This window comes from Lolium perenne, chromosome 6 (genome assembly GCF_019359855.2).
Source record: "Lolium perenne isolate Kyuss_39 chromosome 6, Kyuss_2.0, whole genome shotgun sequence".
In the NCBI taxonomy this organism is placed as follows: domain Eukaryota; kingdom Viridiplantae; phylum Streptophyta; class Magnoliopsida; order Poales; family Poaceae; genus Lolium; species Lolium perenne.
In genome coordinates, this window is record NC_067249.2 from 129684344 (window position 1) to 129697611 (window position 13268).

The 13268-nt window shown below is 43.4% G+C and overlaps 1 long non-coding RNA gene across 8 annotated transcripts; it reads left to right on the top strand.

Annotated features, from left to right (window-relative positions):
* Positions 1–7036: 7036 nt before the first annotated feature.
* On the top strand, positions 7037–12773 carry LOC127334553 (uncharacterized). 8 transcript variants are annotated; one of them, XR_007872237.2, is made up of 4 exons: positions 7037–7815; positions 7924–7985; positions 8660–8774; positions 9307–12773. It is a non-coding gene; the product is annotated as an uncharacterized lncRNA (long non-coding RNA). The 8 variants fall into 8 exon arrangements; XR_007872242.2 differs by lacking the exons at positions 7037–7815; positions 7924–7985 and having other exon boundaries at positions 8009–8774; positions 9307–9433; positions 9685–9796; positions 9939–12773; XR_007872240.2 differs by lacking the exons at positions 7037–7815; positions 7924–7985 and having other exon boundaries at positions 8004–8774; positions 9307–10640; positions 12347–12773.
* Positions 12774–13268: the final 495 nt, after the last annotated feature.

Genomic DNA, 13268 nt, shown 5'->3' on the forward strand with positions numbered 1-13268 from the left:
TCACCACATGTTCTGCTTGTGTTCATCCTTGACCCTATCAGGAGCCGACGTGCGAATTACAGAGCCGATATCTGCCATTCCCTGACAGATTCGGCTCGGGGGGCACCTAAACACGATGAACATGGGAACAGAGGACATGTATGCAGTGAAATATTGGGGCCGATAGGAGAAAATCGGCCAGTAAAAAAAATTTTAGACAGCCGATGCAAGGGCATCGACTTTAGAATTGAGAAGCAGCCGGTGCTCAGCCATCGACTCTAGTGAAATTATGCGAGGTTTACCGAATCTCCACCAAATCCAGGCCAACTGTGGTGCCTTCTGCTTCTTCGCAGGAGTAAAACAATGGAAATTTCTTCAGCTGCTTCGAGCCGATCCGGGTTCCTGAACCTTTTTGTCGAGGATTTCCAATCTTTGGTGCTAGTTCAGCTGTGTTGACAGAAGGGGTTATCGGCTGTCTAAGGAAGAAAGGGGATCGGCTTTGGCGCATTCTCTCTGACATTCTCGCCTCGAGTAAGGCTCGGGGGGCAGCAGGCCTGGTGGATACTCTGTTTTGCTCTGTTTAAGGAGCTGATTGGGATACCATCGGCTGATCTTTCATTGCAACCTTCTTCACAAATGATGAGTATTGAAGAGGACCATTGGGTTTGGTTGGAAGAATTCAAAGGGTTTCCTGAAGATTCTACATTATCCACCAGATCTAAAAAATCATCAGTTGAAGAAGGGAAGGGTGAATTTCAAAGGACCGATGCGTTGCTATCGGCTCATTACGCATTGGCAAAGGGGGCGAATTGGCAAGGTCAGTATGAGAGGGAATCGGCTAAATTAAGCTCAAAGGAAATCGGCAAAATCAAATTGGGGAAAAGTTCTTCATTGATAGGCGAGATTTCTTACATCAAAGAGCTGATTGCTCTCAAAAGGAAATACTAGGGGATACATTGCCCCATCTACTGCTACTGGCCCTATACTAGAGGTCCTATCTACGGGCCGTCACTGCCCTCGTCGTCGCCGTCGTCGCCGCTGTCGGCGCTGCTCCCGACGGGCTCGTCGTCGCTCCAGTGGCCGCCGACTGGGCCCTCATTGTCCTCATCTTCTTCGTCAGCGTCATCGTCGCTGTCGAAGTCGCTGAGGTTGCCCGGCCAAGGGCAGAACCGCTTGGCCGGCGGCTCGTCGGAGGAGGTGTCGTCCTCCTCCTCCTCCTCCTCTTCCTCCTCCACCTCCTCGGAAGAGGTGAAGTCGTAGGAGAAGCGGTCGTCGTCGCTCTCCTCCTCCGTTTCCCCGCTGGCGAGGAAGCGGAGGTCGCTCTCCCCGTCGGTCAGGGACTTGTCGTCCTCGGACCAGACGGAGAAGTCGTGGCTGGACTCCTCCCCAGCTTCGATGGCGCGGCGGGTGTTCGCCGCGTGGACTTCCTCCTGGGTCGGCTCTGGCGTCGGCTCACAGGAAGGGGAGGACTGGCTGGAAAGATCCGATGGAGCAGAGGAGGAAGAAGACATGGTGGCGCAGGAGGGCTTTTGGAGTGCTAATGCGAAGGAGATGCAAAGGAGAACTGTTCATAGCGGTTAAATAAAAGGGGATATAGTGGAAATTCAATGCCACAGCAGTTTCCGAGGAAGTGGTGCCTAAAGAAAAAAAAACTGCCAGGTCACGCAGAGAAGTTGAGAAGGCAAGGCATCATGATGAAGGATACTGCAACAGTTCTGCCACGACATGACCCGACGAAGGAAAGCAGAGTGATTTTGGAATTACCAATTCCAAAACCAGGGGGGCATGTGTTATCACCAGAATTTGACCGAGTCAGAGGTGGGCCGCGATCAAGATGGACTTAAAGAAATATACATGGAAGAATTACGTGAATCGGCCTGTTATGCTGAGTTTGGGCTAGTTTGCCCTTGTATCTGTAATATATTAGGATACGTGTCGATTGGTTAGAGTTTGGCCCGTGCACGGTTAGGTGCACGTCTAAAGTTAGAAAGTCCCTTGGACTATAAATATGTATCTAGGGTTTATGGAATAAACAACAAGACACGTTCAACCAAACAAATCAATCTCGGCGCATCGCCAACTCCTTCGTCTCGAGGGTTTCTACCGGTAAGCGACATGCTGCCTAGATCGCATCTTGCGATCTAGGCAGCACAAGCTCCACGTTGTTCATGCGTTGCTCGTACTGAAGCCTTGTTGATGGCGAGCAACGTAGTTATCATAGATGTATTAGGGTTAGCATAGTTCTTCGCGTAACATGCTATCGTAGTGCAACCCTTGCATGTCTAGCCGCCCTCACACCTATCTTAGGTGTGGGGGCGGCACCCCGCTTGATCATTATTTAGTAGATCTGATCCGTTACGATTGCTCCTTGTTCTACAAGGATCTAAAGGTATAATTGCTGCAACCCCATGGCCTCCTCACAGCGATTCTCGATTCTGGACCGTCCGATCTTCACAGCTGGGCAAATCTCGTCCGTTCGTTCTGGTTCACAGGCAGCTAGATAAACCCATGCAACGGCAATCTTCTACCCGCTTCAGGCTGTTTTTGGGCCCCACCTGCGTGCGGACCCGCTCGTCAGTTGCTGCGGGTGAAACTAGATCCGGTCGAGCGTGCTGTGGAGCCTTCTGGTTCGTTCAGCCCGCGCGTGGGCATTTCTCCTGCTAGATACAGCCATGCAACGGGCGTGGTCTACCCACCTCACTCTGTTTGTGGACCCCACCATCGTTCGGGCCCGTCTGTCGGTCGCTCCGGGTGGGATTTGTTTGCGTCCAGCGTGTTATCGGCCCGTCGAAATATCTCCACTACCGGGGGTAGATTCGACATTTCCCCCCGCGTCGTTTCGGCCGGTGAGTGCGCTCGGCCGCTGTCGGCACGACATTCGCCCACAGAGGAGCTCTGCCTGGGAGAGAGGCCCTTTTCGTGCGCCGGCGTCGACCCCCGTGCCCATCCGCCTCACTTCTCCCTCGCCGCTCTACCTTCGCCCACGCTGTCCTCTCCTGCTCGCCTCGTCCGCCCGGTCGCTGCGCCGTCGATCCGCCGCGCCCGTGTCAACCACTTGCTCATCATCGTCGGCGGCCGCAGGCGTGCTCCATGGCGGCGCTATGCTGTGAGCTTGGTTGAGGTGACCTCCGTCCCTTTTCCCCTTCCCCTCCTAAAGCCAACGGCTGGTACTGCGGTTCGGCTGATCTCTGGGCGGACGAATCGGAACAGACGAGATTGATTTCGTGCAGCCTGATTCGGGCCTCTTCTTTCCGTTTCTTTTTCCCCCAGATGTTTCCTTCCTCATCTCGCTCTATTCGCTGGTAGGATTTGGTTTTCTTTCCTTCTTGCGATTCCTCTTCTATTCGCTGGAGAGATTTCGTTTTTGCTCTTCTTTACTATCCTATCTTCGCATCTTACGCCTGACGTGGTTTCCTTTGAATTTTGTTTCTTCCTTTCCAGGTCGTCGTCTCGCTGGGATTGCCGCGTGGGGTTGAGCGGTTGCTTCTGTTGGATTTCTGCTCGCCTGTACTGCCGGTGAGTGCCCTCTGTTCCATCCTCCTCTGTACGGTAATTGTTCCAGATCCGCCATGTATGGGTGTATCGGTAGATCCAACAAACCATGAGTGCGTGTGCTTAATCAGACAAAAAGAAACCTCCATAATACATTGTACCCAGGGAGCAACCCATATCTTATCTTAGTTTCCATCATGCTGCGTGGAGGATAGAAATTTCTGTAGGAAGAGAGGGCTCGTCTCCTCTCCTTCTAGCTGCCTGGTGCATACCTTAAGGTGTGCATCTACAGTTTTCAGAAAAAAACTGTGCTCTATTTGGTTTGTGAAGTGCTATATTAAGGATTTACTAAACACCATTCAACAACACAACATGTACATTCAGATTTTTATCATGTACCTGTATGGTTAGCAAAACAGTCATTCAGCAACGATAATGGTTTAGTTTATTACTTGGTTTTTTTGTAAGGGGACGTTGTGGATCTCTTTAGCCTGTATTTAGAAAGACAAATTATATTAACATGACAGTGTAGAAATGAGGAGAATTTCAAGATAAAATAATTTACGGGGATCTACTACCAACTAATTCAATTGAATGGCCTGCATGTGTTTATCTTCGTGCACCTTTAAAGTATAAGGTATAAATGAATGCTGCATACACCACATGTTCTTTGACTTGGTAGCTTACTGAGCTGCAGTTGGTCATATATTAATAGTTATGTAGACATAAAATCCGGCCTAATTCCACAATTTGCAGTCTGCCAATTAATGGTACTAAGACAATGTATCAAGGGTAGATAATGGTTGAACAAATAGCACAGAAAATCCACACATTTAAATAATAAAAGAACTCAGCATGTGCAAATTCCTTTATTGCTTCTTTTCCTATATTTACTAAGGCTCTTTCTGAATATGGAGATGGCTGAGCATTGCCTACTTCCCTGAGCTGTACTCCGAGTTGTTGTCTCTGGAGAGAAACATTGCTAATACTTGCATCAATTTGCTAATACTTCCTCAGCAGGAAGTACGTCCATAAGGGGATGCAAGTCTCCATAATCTGGCATAAATGTATACGTCATAGGTGTGGGAAACTCTATTTGATAGGGACCAGTACGTACGATCAAGAAGGCAAGGCAGAAAGCACTCTGTCCAATAAAAGGATTCAAGTTCTACTATCTCTTGTTGAAAGAAGGAAGGATGTTGGGTACTCTTGGCAGTCCTATAAGGTCCTTCCGCCTTTTCGGGGATAGCAGGTAAATTTCCATATGGGTTAATGGGATTTTTGCACAAATAAATATGCATTAGGCAGTACCAAACCTGGAAAATGCCTTACTTCTATGTATATTCTTCAGTGCTTGCTTTTCTGTGACAGTTATTCAGAAGTACCACTTCATTTTTGGTGCTACCTTTGGTTCAGCTACAAATTAAACCACAGTCTCAGGCCAAGGAAAAAACACTAAAGTACCCAACGTGTGTGTGTCTCAGCTGTCGTATACTGTTAGGTTCACGTTGAAGAAGCTTGTTATTCAAATGTCATGAAAGGCCCAGACCTGAATGTCCTGAAATGTTTACCCACCTTCACTTGGTTTGTGTGCCATCTAAGAATAACATTTAGCTTATTTAAGATGCAATCAAGAGGAAGCTTATACAATAGCCATGGTATACTTCTGAAGTACCACGGGTGTGCAAGATTCTTACCGTCTGATTGTTCACCATTCCTATGTGCTTTAGGTTATTTGCTACTGTGAGCTGTTGTTGGAACTGCACGTGAGTTGTTGCTGGGAGTCCTTGTTTGTCAGGTATTGATCTCTGCCCACCTCATCCGCCCATTGTGTTTATCTCTTTTATGTACATGCATCTTATTTTTGTTACTGAACTCTACTGCCATGTTCCTGATAAAAGTGTGCCCTCTGGGTTTTTCCTTTACTTTCGTGTGCGTCTCCTTGCATTTACGTACTTTGTGCCACAGGATGTTCGTCGTCTCCTATTCCCCTCTGCATTTGTTGGAGTTGGTTGCTTCCCACTGTCGGTTGTCATACCAAGCCTACCTGCGTGAGGTGGGCGGCGATGGTTCCGTCCTTGGAGGCGTGGAGCTTGATACTGCTGTTGTCCGCGCCGGCCCATTTTTTTTGGTCTGTTGCGTCATGTGGTTCACCGTGTCCATTTGAGGAATCAGCCTTGCAAGCCATTCGCTTCTTACAACGTTTGTATGGGTTTGTGATCCGTGATCCTCCGTGTGGTGTTGGGGTTTGATTTATCTCTGTGCGGCCGAATCGGGGTTGGGTTTGATTGACCTTCTGCTGCTGGATTCGGATTTCTTTTTTTCCGATTGTTTCTTCCCTCTTTTCCGTCATCTTGCCCTTCCGCCTGGGTCTTCGCTGTCGGGATTTTGGTTTGATTTCTTCTTTGCGATTGTTTACTTTCTCTTCTCCGTCTTCTTCCGCATGGATCTGGTTTTAGATATTTTTCCACCGAGATGTTCTTCGTCGTGGGGATTTCTTCTGCTTCTTTACGTTTCTATACTCGCTTGCCTTTTCGGTATGCTAGCACCTTACGACTGACGTGCTTTCTTATGGATTTTGTTTCTATCTTTGTAGGTCACCGCCTTTCTGGTTGCCGCGGCGGATTGCCGCGGCTGCTTTGGACTGCGGCACAACTAGGTATCTAAAGGTATAATTGCTGCACCCCCATGGGGCTCTCACAGCGATCCTTGCTTCGTGGCCGTTGGATCACCCCATCAACGCATCTGGTTCGTTTATTCTGGGCAGAAGAGACAGAGAATCCTCTCACTAGCTATCCCCATGCAATGGTCGGTTGTTACCCGCCTCCGGCTGCATGTGGGCCCCACCTTCGCTGGCCCCGCACGTCAGCCACTGCGGCTGGAATCTCTTTCGGTTCGCATTGGCGTCAACCGGTGGAGGTCTCCACCCGTAGGGGTACTTTCGGTATTTCAGTGCCTGCGTATAAAACCGAGATCGACGGAGCGAAACCCTAGCCGCCTTTGCCAAATCGTTGAGCGCATCCTCCTCTGCCCGTCCTCCTCCCAGTCCCCGCACGCCTCTCCCCAAATCCCTCACCTTGCAGCCTCTCCACCCCTCTGCCTCCACCGCGGTCCTCTCTGGAACAGCCGGCACGGGCGACGGGCGGCGTGGCCGACCTCCGGCAGGGGCCGCCGGCGTGGGCAAGGGGCGGCGCGGCCGGGCGGGCGACCTCTGCAGGGGCCAGCGCGGCAGGGCGGCGCGGGCGACCTTCGCCAAGGGCCAGGCGAGAGAGGGCCCTCGTTGGAGACCTACAGGTTTCTCCTAGCACCTCATTTTTTTCTTGTGTTTTGTTCATGTAAAGGAACACTTCTTGGTGCTGATTGTTTGAATTTTTTCATTGTAAAGGAAATAAGTAAAGGTATTCGTATTGTATTTGGAAACAGAAGCAAATTTTTTCTCCATTATTTTTGTACTTAGCCTGAATTAATCTACAGAAGGAGCCTGTGTAGGTGAACTGACCACCCCTTATTTTAAAATATTACTCCTGATATTGTTTCCAAGATTTATATACTAAAGCAGCAAAGCTGGTAATTTTTAACCATTCATGTATGTCGTTCATGTATGTCATGACAAGTTCTTTTATCTATAAATTCATGGATTTATTGCCAAATCACTTCTCTTTACCTTTTGTAGTCACTTCATGTTGCTTTTAGATCGGAAGTTGCAATGTAAATGTGTTGGCATGTTGAAATCACTCAACTATCTGCTGTAGGCAAAGATATATTTTTTCATTCATTTCTTACTTTGAAGCATGCCATTAAATTGCCATTTTTTCACATGGTTTAGTGGGTCAAGGATTTATACAGCTACCTAGCATACAATAATACTGTGAGCCAGTTGAAAAAATAGTTTTGTACCATTTTAGTTCTAATTTGTTATTGTTTTTCTGATCCACGTACTTACTACCTCTATCTTGTGTTTGTATTTTGTCTCACAAGTTATCAGAACTGACTATTGCAATTATTGAGGCACTCTCATGTGAGCTATTTTTACCTATAATCTGATTTCTCTATTAGATTATTGCTCTCAGCTGACTAATACTGGGTGATACTCCAAACTTATATTTCCCAATGTTACCTGAAGCAGGTAATGACGCAGTTCTGCTTATGGTGGCTGGGAGATGGCTCAAGGGAACAAGATCGATGCCGTCGTCCTCAGCGCAGTGGAGCGTGGCGCCCCTATTGTCCTCGTCCCTCCATGAGCAGCCCCAAGGTCTAATTTGACTCTATATTATGGGCAGGTAGCAGAGAAGATAAGATACGTGACTTGAAGTTGATATTTGGCATGAGGCATCGACACATGAGGTGATTTATCTTTCTTTTCTAGATTTCCTCATAGATGACCGCTGCAATGTCACTTGTTTATTTGGTATGCAATTCCTAATATCGCCGAATTATTGTCTTCTTTTTCAGTGTCGAGCTTTCTAATTATCTTTGAGCATGGAGGAAGACAAACTGACAAATACAAGTGCCAGGTGAACATTATTCCTAACTGAGCATTGTTTTACTTATTTTCTCCCTCTTTGGATTTTCCTCTTAAATGTTATTTATTTCTCTGTACTGAAGCACTTCTATTATCGAATGCAAAGTTAGTTGATGTAAATGATCTTATTTTCCCCTTTGGGGGTGGACGGTGTACTACAAAATTGCTCTAGAATATTGCTGGAATAGTTGTTATTGTTATATAAGAAGTGCAGATTCAGCGACATGCAGATGTGGTGCTTCTGTGGTCTAACATGTTTTGGAATCTAATTGTTTCTTCATTGTGGTGTTCTTTAGGTGAGCAACAGTGTTTTAGCAGTCCAATTATGTAGTAGCCTATACAAGTTCTATAGATCAGCAGAAGGTTATGAATTTAATGCTTTGGCATGTTACTGCTAATAGGAAATGCGAGATTTACTTTTCCCAACTTCCTTTGCATCTTCGCATATAACTGAATATGGAGTATTTCTTCTTTCAACGTGCATCAGTTAAATTTGCAAGTTAATCAAGTTTTCAAATTTATTCGCAAAAGAAAGTTTTCAAATTGTGGCCAAACAGAGGATAGGCTTGGGTACCTTTCATTTCACTGGTGGACATGATGCACATTCCAGTAGAGCATATCTACAAATAATTTTAGGCTAATGTTTGTGTTTCCCGTTAATTTCAGGCGCACACGTGATGGTGCTCACATGTGCGGTATTGCAATGGTCAGCGGCAACATTCCATGCCGCGTGCAGATAAAAAATCTCCAGCACCTATCAGTTGGTTCCCTCGAGACCCAGGTATTGTTTATACTACACAACATGAATAAATTTTATCATGGATATGTAGTATATCACATTGTTATTTTGGCAACTCAACCCCATCTCCCCGCTAGGTAATAATCTGTTGCCTATGATCTAGGTTGTTATGATGAATATATTGCTTAGATAAGGCGACCATGATTTTTCCAAACTATTACTAAATATTTTTCTCTGAATAATTGGTTGTTTTTCTTATGAAAATTAGTGTAGACTATATGCTCTAATTTCTACCTTCAACCACAATTATGGGCGTTGGGCACATCAACACTGACCTTCAACAGCAGTTAGTTAAAATTAATCAATTATATGTACAGTGAGAATCCAATAATTATTTTCTATGGTAATAATTGTTATATTGAGACATCAGAAATGATCTTTATCATACACACTATAGATATTAAAATGTCACTTTACCTGGTTGTTTTCCCTTCTATTACATTACAGATAGTACAGTTATGTATACCAACTTGGACTATTCATCTGTACTGAAACTTATGCTTTTTTATTTCAGAGATTAATTGAGATGGAGTATGAAGGAAGAGTTCATGTTGATCCCTAGAGCTATGAAGTGTTCTCTTTTATTTCCTGGTCAGATTGTTGGATGTCAGATAATATAGCTACTGTATTTCTTTGATTAGGTAAAATTCATCGATTGTTATGCTTGTTTTCCTATAATGAAGTTGATCAAACATATGCCTTTTGCTAACTTATATTTGGTACCAAATTAAAATTGTGCTTTACTTTCAGCGGTCGTATTTGAGAATATTGCTGTGCTTTACTTTCAGTCATTATAGTTGTTGATCTTCAATATGCTTTGTGGGTTCGCGCATTTCCCCTTTTGTAGGTTGAATAGTTGTACCCTAAATATTTAATTCTCCTACTATTTCAGGGTCAACTCTCTAGAGCAATCAACAATGTCCTACGTTCATGTGTTTCTGCCTTTTTGTTCTCACTTTGGCTGGTCCGTAACAAAACTAAACTCCTAATGATGAGCACTTAAGGTAACCCTTGCCACCATTGAAGAATAAAATAATGAAGATCGATAGTGCTTTACATGCTTTTGATATTGAACATTAATTATTTTACTTTATGCATTTCCTATAAATTTCCTTAATGATCAATGCTAAATCTTTCTCTCTGAAGGCCTGCTTATTAACACCTTTTAAGGATCAACAAATGAGCTCCTGAACTGGCTTTGTGTGGTACTGAACTTGTTCGTCTTCAGATAAGGTGATCTTTTTATGAGTGGTATAAGTAAGTATTATTCCTGCATACTAACATCAAGTCATCAAGTCTATAGAGGAGTTTTTTAATGCTCGTTAGTAAGGACTAATTTGTTGCCAATTTGGTTTAGCACTAGAGGACAAATTACATTATGTTCATATTAGAAAGTATTTTCCTTGAGTATAATTTAATATTGTCCACCGTAATTGTTCATATTAGAAACTGGCCTTATCATCACCTCTGTTTCACCTCTGTTTCACCGGATACTCAGCTCCACAGTGCTAACCGCGATATGCTAGGGAGATGAGGTTCACGCTGGAATTTGCCTCTGAAAGCCATGAAGAAGTCGGTCCAGTTTGGCTCAAGGCCGGTTTCTCTTCTGCTCAAGCAAAGGATGTCGTGTTGGTCATGGTTTTTTTATGTTGGATGTGGTCCTCTTGTTCGTTTTGGTTCACACGTTCTTCAGATTGGTTTCCTTTTGGATTGTGTGGGCTGTGGTTGTTCATTTCCTCAATTAGTTTTGCTTATTCTCCTTGCAGCTATGCACCGGCCAATCCACCTCAAACGGCAGGTTTTGGCTTTTGCACAAGAAATCATCAATTTCCTTGGCTAGACACAAAGGTACTTTTTCCTAATATATACTTGAGTTTTGTGTTCTAGATATAGGTACAATCGGGTCAGGTGATACACTATAAGAATATTGTGCCCTACTCCCTCCGTCCACGAGTAAGTGCTTTTTTTTGGAAGTTAAATTTTTTTAAAGTTGACTAGATTATTACACAAAAATAACAACATATGCGACATCAAACTACTGTACTATTGAACTACATGTCAAGATGAGCCTAGCCATATTAAATTGGTGCCATAAATGCTACTACTTTTTTCTAGAAAGTTAGTCAAAGTTAATAGAGTTTGATTTAAGATATGTCCTAACATACACTTATTAGTAGACGAAAGGATTACTAGCTAGATTACCATACCATGTACATAGGTGACATTATTGCAATTTACGCTCAAATGAAAGAAATAATTGATCTGAAATTAGATTTCTGCAAGCAAGATAGAACTGTTTTTGATCAATTGATAGACTTTTATATTGTGGCCATCGTCCTCAGCGTCAACAATTAGTCCAACCAAAGATGCAAGATTCCAGGTAGGTGACAAGACCCAACTGCTTCATACCTAAGCAGTTCATCCTTATTGTCTCTGTATTTGCGCACAAAGTACATTTGCTTCCCTTAATTTTCCTCTATTTATTTTTAAAAGCGATTTTGGAGCTAGGTTCAGACCAGCTATACCTGTAACAATGGGTGAGGTGTGGCAATAAAATTATCGCACATTGTGTACATTCATCTAACTACTTATTTTCTTATCACACACACTGAGTATATTTCCTAGCAGGGAACCATTTACATTACATAGCCAGTTCCTAGGCATAAAACCTACTAATGTGAGTCTGCAACTGGCACTTAACCATATCATGCTGAGATCTTGGGCTATTGAACTAGGAACCACTTCCTTCTCTCTGTACCTTGATCATTTCCTTGCATTTTCTAATATAAGCTGCTAACAACTTTTCCCTTTCTTTTTTCTTGCTTTTTAATTGTTTCCTCGACCTTTTACTTTATTCTCACTGTACGATGGTTCACAGCTGTGCTTCTCTTTTGATGCCTTTTCAATTCTACTATTTCAATCCATCACAGTTATTTTAAATTATCCTCTATTTAGCTCGAATTATTTCCCAGTTTACTTCACAAAAGTCCTTTTTAGTTGTTTATCTTGCTATGTTTTTTTCATGTAATCTCCCATGATAATTTCTTCCATATTGTTTACATTTCTATGAATCGATTTTGCTTTTAGTTAGATCATGCTATTTAGTTCTTTGTTTTGCATGCTCTATTCCTTAACCCAACTCTAGATCAGTAGTCTATTCGGGTTATAAATTAGTACCCAAACCAGTGCTCATCTGTAGAATATATTTCCTTATTTTGTCTACTTGTGTGTGCTACATTTCTCTGTTTTACTGTATGTCACTTTCCCTTCAATGGAATGTTAACAACTTATGTGGATGTTGCTATTGACAATCCCTTCTTGCTCGGTTATTTTTGTACTTCTGGAACAAGTAAGCCCTATGTGTTTCCTCACTCGCCGCTTATCCATAATAGATTTTCATGAAACGTCAGTATAACGGTTTTCAAATAGTTTATCAGTGCGATAATCATACTCCTTTTTTTTGCAATGTGTCACAGTCAGCCGTAAGTTCAGTTGTACTTGTGATTAACTAATGGTTTGCTCATGTTTTCATTTGGGGTATACTTGTGCTGCAGGTGTTGAGATGCATAGGTCGGCAAGTCTGTTGGCGTTAAAGGGGTAGGAGGTGTTGTTTAAGTATGATGTTAAACATGAGCATGCTCTGAGGCTGATTGGTTCATACCATCAAGGCATAAACCCGATGGCTAGACTCTCCAGCAATCCCATGAGATGGACATGTGAGCTGCATTTGACCGTTGATTGTTTATCTTTGTCAAAAACCCAAACTGATAACCCTATAACAGTTAATTCATATGGTCAGAGTTAACTTTTTGATGCCTTGAAACTCATGTAATTACTTTAGTTTTGAAAGTGTGCATGACAAGCATGGCACTGTATTATATGTACAGGTAGAATGCTAAGAATTATGGTAGAAAATTAGATTTTAGTAGTTAAGTTAAATTTCATTGAAGTATGCTAACAAGGCGGGCAGAAAATTGTCTCCTATTGCAACACAGTCGTGCAACTTATGTGGATTTTTTTTTTCATTTCTTCTTTGCTTCCATTTTGAACGGTCATGTGTGTTTTTCACTTGCTTAGTCATAACACATTGAGTCCCAGATCCAGGAGATCCAAAAAAAAAGTCCAGCATATAAGAATAAAATATATTGGTTCCAATAACTAAGAGTAAGATATTCAGAAGTTATGCAAATATTTATCTTAATATCTTCCACTAAAAGCTATTTTATCTTAGTTATACAAAATAATCATAGGCATGATTTTCACGGGATCGTGCGCCAAGGCGCACATCTAAATCTAGTTAGTTTAATATCTGCAATAGTTAGGCCTTACAAAGGGGGGGGGGAGGATCCAGCGGCACGTAGGGTGTCGTTCGCTAGTCCTAAGCAGGATGTTCCGGGGATCAACTTCATGTTGGTTTTTAGGCCTTGTTTAGGATCGGCTTACGATCGCCGTGCGTGGCCGCGAGGCCCAACCTGG